Source organism: Cotesia glomerata, linkage group LG6, assembly GCF_020080835.1.
Source record: "Cotesia glomerata isolate CgM1 linkage group LG6, MPM_Cglom_v2.3, whole genome shotgun sequence".
In the NCBI taxonomy this organism is placed as follows: domain Eukaryota; kingdom Metazoa; phylum Arthropoda; class Insecta; order Hymenoptera; family Braconidae; genus Cotesia; species Cotesia glomerata.
Window position 1 is genome coordinate 13,604,182 of NC_058163.1, and position 11,118 is coordinate 13,615,299.

The following is an 11,118-nucleotide window of genomic DNA, read 5'->3' on the forward strand; positions in this document are numbered from 1 at the left end:
TAATGACGATGGCTCAAAATGGAAAGACTAATAAGGAGATTATGCTAGAAGTTGGTTGTGATATGAAAACTATTAAAAAATGGACCCAGCAGTTTCGCGAGCACGGGGATCAAGGATTGATCGATGAAAGAAAAAATAATCGAGGTCCACGGAAAACGACTGGGTTGGATGACTTGACGCTCTGGAGAATAATGGATGAAAATCCCTTTCAGTCAGTGGCTCAATCAATAAATGATTCGAATTTACCGATATCCGTAAGAACTGGGGAACAGCGTTTGAATGAGAGTGGACTGATTCATCGGACTACTGCAAAGAAAGGGGACTTGACTCCACTTCATCGTCAAAAGCGAATAGAATACGCTAATAATCACTTACATTGGACTAATGATCAGTGGGGTGCAGTTATTTGGTCCGATGAAAAGGTAATAGAATTTTTTTTAATATTTAGCAGTTAGTTTATTAAATTTTTTCATTTGAAATAGATGAATATAATAATATAGTCATGGTTTATTTAAATTTAAGCTTAATTGTTGGTTTCATAATTTCGATAACCTCAAAGTTAAAAGTAATATCCGAGTAAAAAAAATTTTCTATCATTTTCAAAATTAAATACGGAGTGCATTTTGAATACGCTACATGAAGCTGTATCTAATTAATGAAATTCAAAATTTATCGAAAAAAATAACGTTAATAATTGAAAAAATCACAATCAATGATTTTATATTTTAATTATAGTTATAAAAATTTATTAATTATTTTTTTCCTTATAATTGGCTCCTTATATTTTAAACTTTCAGTCTTTTAAAGCATCGATGGATTCTCGGAGAACTTGCTGGAGACCGCCGGGTCAAAGGCTAAACCCAAAATACGTTGTACCAAATTGGCGTTCAAACCGATTGGCCTCTATGTTTTGGGGTTGTATGAGCTCACTTGGACTAATGGAATTAGTTGAAGTGGGTTCTAACTATCGGTCCCTTGACTATATTGAGACCCTGGAGACCGTGATGTTGCCTGCAGCAAGGAGAGATTTTCCTGTCGAACAGTACCCGACTATTTACTTCATGCATGATAATAGTCCAGTACATACGGCAAGAGTAGTTAAGGATTGGTTTGCGCAGCATGAAGATATTACGGTATTGGAACATCCACCAATGTCTCCAGACTTGAATCCAATAGAAAACATATGGGGTAAGAAATTAATTTAAATAATTAAAATATATATTATAATTAACAAATTATAATTAAAATATATATTATAATTTCTAGGTTTAATGGATCAGAAATGGAGTCCTGTTCAACGACCAAGGACGATTAATGAACTGCGCAATTACACCGTAGAACTATGGGAAGAATTGGGTAACCGACCAGATTATTGCCGCAACATCGTTCAATCCATGCATAAGCGCTTGGAAAAAGTTATTGAAAAAGATGGCTATTGGATTAATTATTAATTTTGCGTTTGTTAGCTACTTTGTTCAAAGTCATTCATCCTGCTGTGTTCATAGCTTTCCCATTCAAAGACAAAGAAGGAGTCTCGCTGGTCACCTGAAAGACCACCCCCTGGATCTTGCCGAGCAACCTCGCGCTCTACTGCAATCCTAACTTTGAGTAATTGTGATCAAGGCAAGCGTTACAAGCCGTCTTTTCATTATTTTGAACACCTCAGCATTAAAGGAGCTTTTCAGATTCTTAATGACAATTATGTTACCGTTAAAACTGGTACTGGGATTGTTCACCAAGCTCCGTCTTTTGGTGAGGATGATTACAGGTGGGGGTGAGGGTGGTTTTTCTTATTTTTTAATATTATTAGTTAAAAATTTTTCTTGTAAAAATGGACTGAGTTTATATTGTGAAACATCAACTTGGTTCAATGAAGTCTGCCCAGTAGACAACTACAAAAAATTCACCGAGCAACTCCGGGACTTGAAAGGTCTGTACGTGAAGACAGCAGACAAGGAGATCGTTAAAACTCTTCTAAGAAACGGCAAGTGCATAAAGTACGTAAGATGTAACCATAGCTACCCGCTTTACTGGCGATCTGACACCCCCTTGATTTACAAAGCAGTCCCATACTGGTTCATCAGGATCGAGAACATCAAGTAGAGACTCCTGGCCGCGACGTCTAAGACCTACTGGGTCCTCGACTCGTCAAGGACAAGTGGTTCGAAAACTGGCTGTGGGACGTCCGCGACTGGGCCGTCAGCAGGGACTGTTACTGGGGAAATTCATCATGAAAGCATTGACCACTTGGCCACTCCTTTTAGAAGAGGACCAGAGTTCGAGTTTTTAAAAGGATTTCTTAAATATTCAACTGCTGGTTCGGGTCCGGGTCGATGCTTTACGCCCAGATATACTACCCCATACGACAAAGTCCAAGGACTTTGAAGAGAGCTTTCCTGCGGACTTCATTGCCGAAGATATTAACCAGACGCGTGGGTGATTCTATACTCTCCTGATGATCTCGAGGCGCTGTTTGAGAAGCCGTCTTTCAAGAATCTTATATACAATGGCCTTGTTCTTACAGCTGATGGACAAAAAATTTCCAAGAGTAAGAAGAACTATCCTGATCCCAAGGAAATCATCAATCGCTTTGGCGTTAATGCATTGAGGCTGTATTTGATCAATTCTCCGGTTGTGAGGGCGGAAAATTTGAGGTTAAAAGAAGAGGAAGTGAGGGATTATTAAGGATATTTTCTTGCCTTGGTACAACGTCTTGAGATAGGGGAAAATTTTTTTGTAATAATAAAAAGATGATTGCAGCGGGTTCTGTTTTGAAGGATCTGCTTTTTAAAAGATCAATGTGAAATTAGGAAATCTTGAAATTTTGCGTGTAACGGGGTGGTTAGCCCTGTCCAATTGGTCACCCCTTTCCTCTTTGAAAAGGGCGCCACTGGGATTTTATACTCGGTGTCCCAGAAACCGGGGAGCATGAGAAGGAAAGATCGGGTCGTGAGAAGTTGAGAAAGGCTGAAAAATTAATACTGAGAAACAATTATTAACAATTTAATTATTTATTCAATATAAACAATTTTATTTTAACAAAATTCCTTAATAATATTACCCTTAAAATTAACCTATCAATTACTTAATTGTGAGGACCTCTCACCTACGCAGGCACTTGCCAAAACTTATAACTAAATATCCTTAAATTCTTTCAACTATAGATCATTACGCATCTATCTTCTTAATTTCTTAACTCTACATAGACCATTACGCATCTATCCTTAATTTCCTAATTCAATCATAGACCATTACGCATCTAGATTCCTAATTTCTAAATTTAATCATAGACCATTACGCATCTAGATTCTTAATTTCTTAAACCCTCGTCCAACTGACGGAATAACAAACAACATATTTTACCCAATAAAAACTTCTTAATTATTCAATTATCTGAACTAATTTCACATAAACAACCTCGTCTACCTGACGGAATACCATATAATCTTATTCAATTCCATATAAAATCATCCACCGGACGTTAACTTCATTTCTCAAATTTTCTTAAATAAAATTTTAACCAATTTTCCTTAAATAAATTTAATCTCCAGATTAACTAAATTTACCAAATTCACCAAATTTTCTTATCGAATTTATCTAATAAATTATCCTTAATTCAATCAATTATTTAATAATTGATTTAGCACTTTTCTAACTTAAACAATTCAATTACATTTATCCACCGGCCTAAATTTAATTTTCCAAAACTTTACAATACTATCATAATCTACTAAATTTTACGTCAACACTTGTTTACTGCAAATAAATTTTACTACATTACATAATCACTAAATTTCTGTACTAGTTCACTTACTAAATTTTCTACTAATATTTTCAATTAATAAATTCTACTGAATTTATTACAGGATTTACTAATTTTAATCTTCCTAAACAAAATTCTAAACATCAACTATTCGAATCCTAAGCGTCTCAATACAACTCTTAACTACATACATTCTAGAATGACCTTCACTGACTTAATTACGCATTTTCATTTCTTATTCAAATTTACTTTTCTTTATATCCCGAAAATTATTAACTAAATTAATTTATTATAGCCAGCAGGCCTATAATAAATTACTGATTAAATTATCTACAGTAAATTCACAAATAAACTATTAATCTCATTCTTTTAAAATAAATATCCAATAACAAAACTAGCTAAATGACCTTGGCGCATGAATCTCTAAAGTACAAAACTTGCTAATATAAAAATGACCGCTCGAGAAATTAATTTAAATTATTTCAGCCTCTTAATTAAATTAATAATCAATTTTGGCCTAAATTAATCGAAAATACCTAGAGACTCAATTATTGTTTTATCCAACGACGACTGATACTCCGGTCCAACTTGGCTGGCTCCGCCGCTTGGCGTCTTGTCGTCTCAAACCACTATGTTAGCTTCCGGTCAGGGCTTGTCCAATTCCAAATACCGTAATAAACTCCTCAGTAGTTGCTTTCTATCGTTGGCGTTCAAAACTGCACTCTCTTGACTTATCTAATCTCAACAAGGTCACTGATTCACAAAAGGCAAAAGGCCACTGGCTTCCAGAAGGGAAAAAGCCTCGATGTTTTTCGTGCTCGCTCTTTTATAACCCTCAGCTCAGGCTCTCGAACTTTCCTATTGTTACGCCCCGCTTCATTTTCCGGGAACAGTAGTGGGGAATCTTGATTAGCACGCCCGGTGACAAGTCGAAACTCTTGTCAAAAATCGAAAAGTAAGGGAAAACCCTTACCTACCGTGCGTCAATTATCGGGGTCGATAATGACCCCGGGAAGTTCGATTTTCCCTGTTACATGCGTTAGATATTGAAAATACAAAAAAATCATAGGATACCATTTTTATTGAAAAATGTTATTCTTTACAAAAAAAATCCTTATCACTTTTTCCGTGTCACTCACCTTTCAGTCAGAATTTCATAAAATCCTAGTGAAATGAAAAATTTACAAAATTTTCAATTTCCCCTGAAACTAAAATTTATTATTTCTCTCAATGAATAATGCCTTTCCAGATTCCTGATGAAGAACATCAAAGGTTTCAAATACTCAGAAAACCGTGAGTTCATCTTTAACGACAGCACCCCTTCCTCAAACAACATAATGGACCAGTGAATCCTGTCGTTCACCCAAACGCTCCTATAACTCCTGAAAGAAGAAATGAAGTTATATCAACTGTACAACGTCGTCCTGAAGCTGGTCAAGTACATCGACAACCTGACCAACGTGCGTATGAACCGCAAGTGCCTGAAAAACGAAGGCAGTTCCAAGGATTGTGAGCTCGCCTTAGCCACCTTGCTCAACGTGATCTTCATCATGGTCCGCATAAACGCTCTCTTCACCCGGTTCCTCAGGGAATTCATGTACCAGCGCCTGCTGACTCTGCTACCCTAGATCAAGAACAGTGAGAGCGTCCTCTACCAGATGATCCCCGTCCCCAAAAGAGAGCTCATCAGCGAGGAAACAGAGCGCGCTGTCTTCCATATGCAAACAGTCATCGACCTAGATCGCATTGTCTGGGATCGCAAGACAATTCTCGTGAAATATCCCCTGCCAGAGGTGATGATCATCCACCAAGACCAAAAAATCATTAACTAGGTAGTCAAGCTGGAAAAGTGCGTGCTAGAAGAACTGAATATCAAGAAGATGACTGTCACCGCCCATAAGCAAAAGTACAGCATGGTCTTCAGAGCCGAGTCGGATCACAAAACCCTCGGGGTCAGGCTTGAAGGTAAGTTCAAAGCAGTTACCCAGGCCTCAAGGAGCTCACTGATCTCCAGCAAGAGTTCATGCTGAAGAAAGACATCCTCGTGAATGGACACGTGGTAAGAGAGCAAAATTTGCGGCTGATGTTCAGCTTCTCTGGTCCCGGGGTGAAGAGCTATCCTAGAGGTACGAGACACATAGTGAAAGCAATATCGTCATTTTGTTGGACATCACTTCGGACGAGTCCATGTAGAATGAAGGAATCGCCAGCAAAATCATAAACAGGATCCACAAGCTGAAGAATAAAGCCCAGCTGGTTTTTATTCGATGCGATCCTCGATGCAGTCAGTGTCTACTATGAGATCAAGGACTCTGCGAGTGTCCTCAAGAAGGACACGGAAGGTTACAAAAAGTTCATTGAAAGAACCACCAGTTTGAACTGGCCAAGCATCCACCAGGTGATAAAGTCATTATTAAATAAATTCAGATGAAGGGCTGGGACATGAAGCTGGTTCAGGTCATGAGAGCTGCGAAGAAAAAGGACCAGCCGTTCTTAAAGTATGTCAATGTTCAGCTGGATGATGTGGAGTTCCAAGATGCCAAGCTTGGAGATGTTAGAACTGTTCTGCTTGAGAGTTCATGAGAAGGTCACCATGATGTTGGAAAATCGCAGAGGGAGGTACGGGCTGGGAACAGGTAAAGAAGAAGATTGAGGACATTTTTCAACTTGTTGATGTTCTTGAGGTTGAGCTGCTTGATGAAATGCTGCTGCAAGTAGGAGTTTGTTTCTGGATTGTGAATTGGGCTGAGTATAGAAGTTTTGATTACATGAAAAATTATCAGATAAATTACTTATTTATACATAAATATTTTATAAGGAAATTATAATTTATGTATTTTTTTATCGTCAATATTAAATGTTCTATTGTTATTATTGCAAAATTTATTTATAATTACAATTGATAAATAATTATTTTTAAAGTGGTTAAAAACTGAATAAAATAAATTGTTCTTTGTTATTTTTTACAAAAATGTTCAATTATCATCATAAAACATATCTTCGTCACTGTCATTAATAATGTCCTCGCACTCTGCATCATTAGTAGTGTGACTATCACTCTCACTGATGTTTTCACTATCGCTATTTTCTATGTTTTCGAATTCTGAATCATAAGTATTGTTACAATCACCGCGATTGTCATTATCACTAGTTGTGTCGAGGTTACTACGGCTCTCAGTGTCACTGTCACTAGTACTGTTACTGGTACTAGCACTGTCTGTCGAGTCAGAACTCGTTTTAAATAATTGCGGATTTGGAATATTTGACCAAAGGCTGCCATCGTCTAATTCATCTAATAAAAATAATGATAATAATAATAATAAAAATAAAAAATAATAATAATAATAAAATTTATGACTTACATTGTTTATGTGCCAGTTGAATTAAAATTTCTCCAGCCAATACCTTGTCAATTACAGAATTTAGGAAAACCTTCGTCGAAATTTTTTTTTTCATCAATTGGGATTGAAAGCTGCGAATTGTATTATCAACTTTTATTTGATAAGTTTTGCGTGGGATTTTTTGAGCTTCATCTCTAGATAAGCATTGGTCAGATGATTTATTTAATACCTTCACGATATTTCCTGAGTATATAAAATAAAATCAATACTTAAATTTTTTTACATAATACAAATAATTTTTTTTTTATTATAAAATTAGAATAAATTTTTTGAATTAAATTGTTTTTACCGAGGTAAGTATGTAAACTTTTCTGATGACCTAATAATCTAATAATTTGTCTTAGAAAGTCCTCCGCGACATTAATTGCTCCTTCTTCCATATTATCGTAGAATGATAATTCAGAAGAAAGTTGTAAGACCCATGCTTTTAATCTCGATAAAAAAATTTTTAATTTAATATTGTATCCTTGGCAATTAACGAAAAACTCCAATACTTTCATGCCTTCTTGTAGTTTTTCTGCAGGCAACAAAGGTACAGCCCAGGCGATTTTTAAAATGATTGGCAGTGGTTCCATAGACAAATTTAGACTTCTCCATTGTCTAGTCCATAACTAAAAAAAATTTAAGGGGGGATAGCCAATGTGAGGATCGGAAAAATAGGAGATGTTTGGGAATTTTTTTGACTGGGATAATGAAGGAATTTGGGGATCGGACTATTTTTGTTTTATAAAGAATACATTGAACATCATTCTTCTAAATTTTGATTAAAACATATCATGTTGTTACAAAGTTATAAGCATTTTTGTGGAGCACTAAAAAAATTTCCCCCACTACGGTGGGATCTGTAACTCAAAAACGGATTATCTAAAACAAAAAAACCAAACTGCGTTGTAATGTACATGCACGTGGTTATCGTTCCACGTATGGGATTTTGAAAATTTGGATTTAAAAAAAATGGCGACATATAAAAAATTTTTTCGTTTTTTTTTTCTCATTTTTTTGGAATCAAACAGCCCAAAAAAATCTTAAAAATCAAAATTTTTAAAATCCCTTACGTGCAACTATAGCTACTGAATAGACGAATACGGAAAAAAGTTACAAATCGGTTCATATTTGTGCAAATTACAGATCCCACCAGTTGAAAAAAAATAGTTTCAAGAAAAAAGCGTTTTCGTCGGAGCGCCGCGCGTGCAATGGTCATTTGACATGCTGTTACAAAAATGATTAAAACTCGAAAAAGATTCGGAATTTCATATAAAATTCTAGATACATATTTTTTAATGTATAAACTTTGATTTGATAAAAAATAAAATTTTTTTTTGTTTTATTTTTTTAATTTCACAGTCGCTATCCTCCTTAAGGGAAACAATGATAATAACAAGATGCAGTCATTATACAACTGTTGACAATTACGAATCAAAAATAAATTTTTTTGAAAAACTTTGAGCTTTCAAAAGAATAAGCGCAAGAACCATCTTTAACTTTTTTATAATTTTGATTTTTGGCAAGAAAATATAAAAATTTTGAAGCTCAAAAATCTTATACGAAAATATTTTTAGCGAGTTTAAAAAAATTAAATTTGTTAAAAAAATCAATTTGTGATAATAAATATTGAAAAATATCTTAAGTTTTTTTTTGATAAACCAGTTTGTCGGAACAGATTTAATTAAATAAAATATATAAAAATTTTAATAATTCTAAAATACAGTACTCTCTGATACTTCCTATCATGAGTCGTGCAAAAGAATTTATAAAAAGTCAGATAAATATTATATAATTATTTTTACTCACTTTAATAAAATGAAACCATGATCCTCTGATCTGCACTTTAGGAAGCTTCTTCTTCGTGGCAATGATGAAGTCATTTTCGTAATTGCAAACAATACGTTTTAAATTCTTCTTTAGTTTAGTTATCTTGGAGCCCAGAAAATCCCATATCGCGCTGTATATTTCTGCCGAATTGGTACTGCATATTATAAATAGTGCAGGAATACTCTGTAACAATTGAAATATTATAAAAATAAATAAAATTTAAAATACTATAAAAAATTATTTATTATGTAAAATCGTACCTGATTATTTTTTTCAAAACGAAAAGTTAATAATTGAGAAAAACCCGGAGAACGTGGAACGGACTAGAAAAAATAAGTTTAACAATAAATAATAATAAGAAAAAATCATTATAATTATGAAAATAATTAATATTGTCAACGAACCAAATGTGAAGCGGCCACATTTATTTCTTCCACCACGCTTAAAGCTTTTAACAAAATCAAATTTGTAAAAAAAAATGCCACAGAACCATCGGTGGTCACTGTACTCCCCAGATAATTATTTTTAAGAAAGTTGTAATTTTTTATTGAATGAAGAAGCAAACTTATGGTCTCCGGTGGTTGAGGTACATCACTCTTACGTAAACGATAAATAATCGCTTTTGAAGCGTTTACTTCTTTGATCGATGGCGGAGATTCACTATAAAAAAAAATTGATATTTTTATAACTACATAAAAATACAAAATCAACTATGAAATAGTTAATTACACTGACAATTAATCAAAGAATAGATCAAGTAAATTTTTTAAATAAAAAAATTTTTCTTAGAATAAAAAAACTAGTAACCTGGAGCCACTAAGAGACTGCTGAAAATTCCGAACTATAATAAATAAAATTTTCGTTAATTAAATAATAACTTTTGTTAAAATGCACTGTACTATCTTAACTATTGATATTTTTATAGATATAAGCTCATTCCGGTGTTATACTCATGAAGAGCTTTCTTTTCAGTACCCACATGCGTTTTTGTTATATTTTTTATATATACATACATATATAATATGTATATATGAATATATAAAATACATAAAAAATTCATGTACACTCGAATACTCGAATGAAAGGACTTGAAGAGTGTATTGTCGGGGTGAGCTTATAACTTAAAAAATACCAATAGTTAACAAGATACAAGGTCATTTCTTAATTATGTAGCTAAAGCTAGGTCATTCGACTGCAGCCAAAATAGATATCATAATAAATAAACAATCGGTGAAAATAATATAAAACGTTGAGAAGGGACAAATTCAAGTAAAGACCTTTCCAATGACACTAAATTTCACTTAAGAAACTGATTGTATCTTACGATTATCTTGGAAACAAAAATTTTCTTATTCTCTGAATAATATAGATGACAAAAAAAATTTGTAGGTGATTTTGTTCTTTAAAATAAATTAATAAAAATTATAATAGTTTTATTGTATTATATTAAAAACCTTACTTAATATATGTTCTGGCAACCGCTTCATTAGGAGAATGCGTCAACGAATTAGTTTTAATATTTTGAATTACTTTTCGTCTCGGTAAAGTGTTAGGTTGTGGATGATTGTGAAGATCTTCATCGACAAGAATATTTTTTTTTTGCACTATTCTTAAAACACACGGACATTTACTAAATGCCGTGGCTGATGCACAATTAAATTTTTTACCGTTCCGAGGATCTTTATGGTATAAAAATTTATTAAATTCAAAAACAAAAGTACCTGGTTTTTGACCAGGATGCTTTTTTAATTCCGCCAAAGACATTTTACTCAACAAACTGAATAATGACTGATGAATGTCAGGTAAGCGTAAGTTTCTCGTTAAGAACAAATGAATAATGATATTTCATACATGTCTTTTGTTAAACAAACGGATATATATATATATATATATATATATATATATATATATATATATATATATATATATATATATATATATATATATATATATATATATATATATATATATAGTAAATGTAGAAAAATACATAAAACAACAAACAATTTAAAAAAAAAAAAAAAGGAAACTTAATTATCACAATTTTAAAAATATTTAAAAATTTTTTTTTAACTCTTTAAAATTTGTTAACATTGTGATAATAAATTTTTTTTTTAATTGTTCGATTTTTTATATAAAAAA

The 11,118-nt window shown here is 33.1% G+C and overlaps 1 long non-coding RNA gene and 1 pseudogene across 1 annotated transcript; one reads left to right on the plus strand and one right to left on the minus strand.

Annotated features, from left to right (window-relative positions):
• Positions 1–1,514: 1,514 nt before the first annotated feature.
• On the plus strand, positions 1,515–5,984 carry LOC123267951 (annotated as a pseudogene).
• A 1,739-nt stretch (positions 5,985–7,723) lies between these two features.
• LOC123267356 lies at positions 7,724–9,290 on the minus strand. The gene is made up of 3 exons (XR_006510011.1): positions 9,237–9,290; positions 8,956–9,159; positions 7,724–7,775 (listed from the first exon to the last, which is right to left on the minus strand). It is a non-coding gene; the product is annotated as an uncharacterized LOC123267356 (long non-coding RNA).
• Between the last annotated feature and the right edge of the window lie 1,828 nt (positions 9,291–11,118).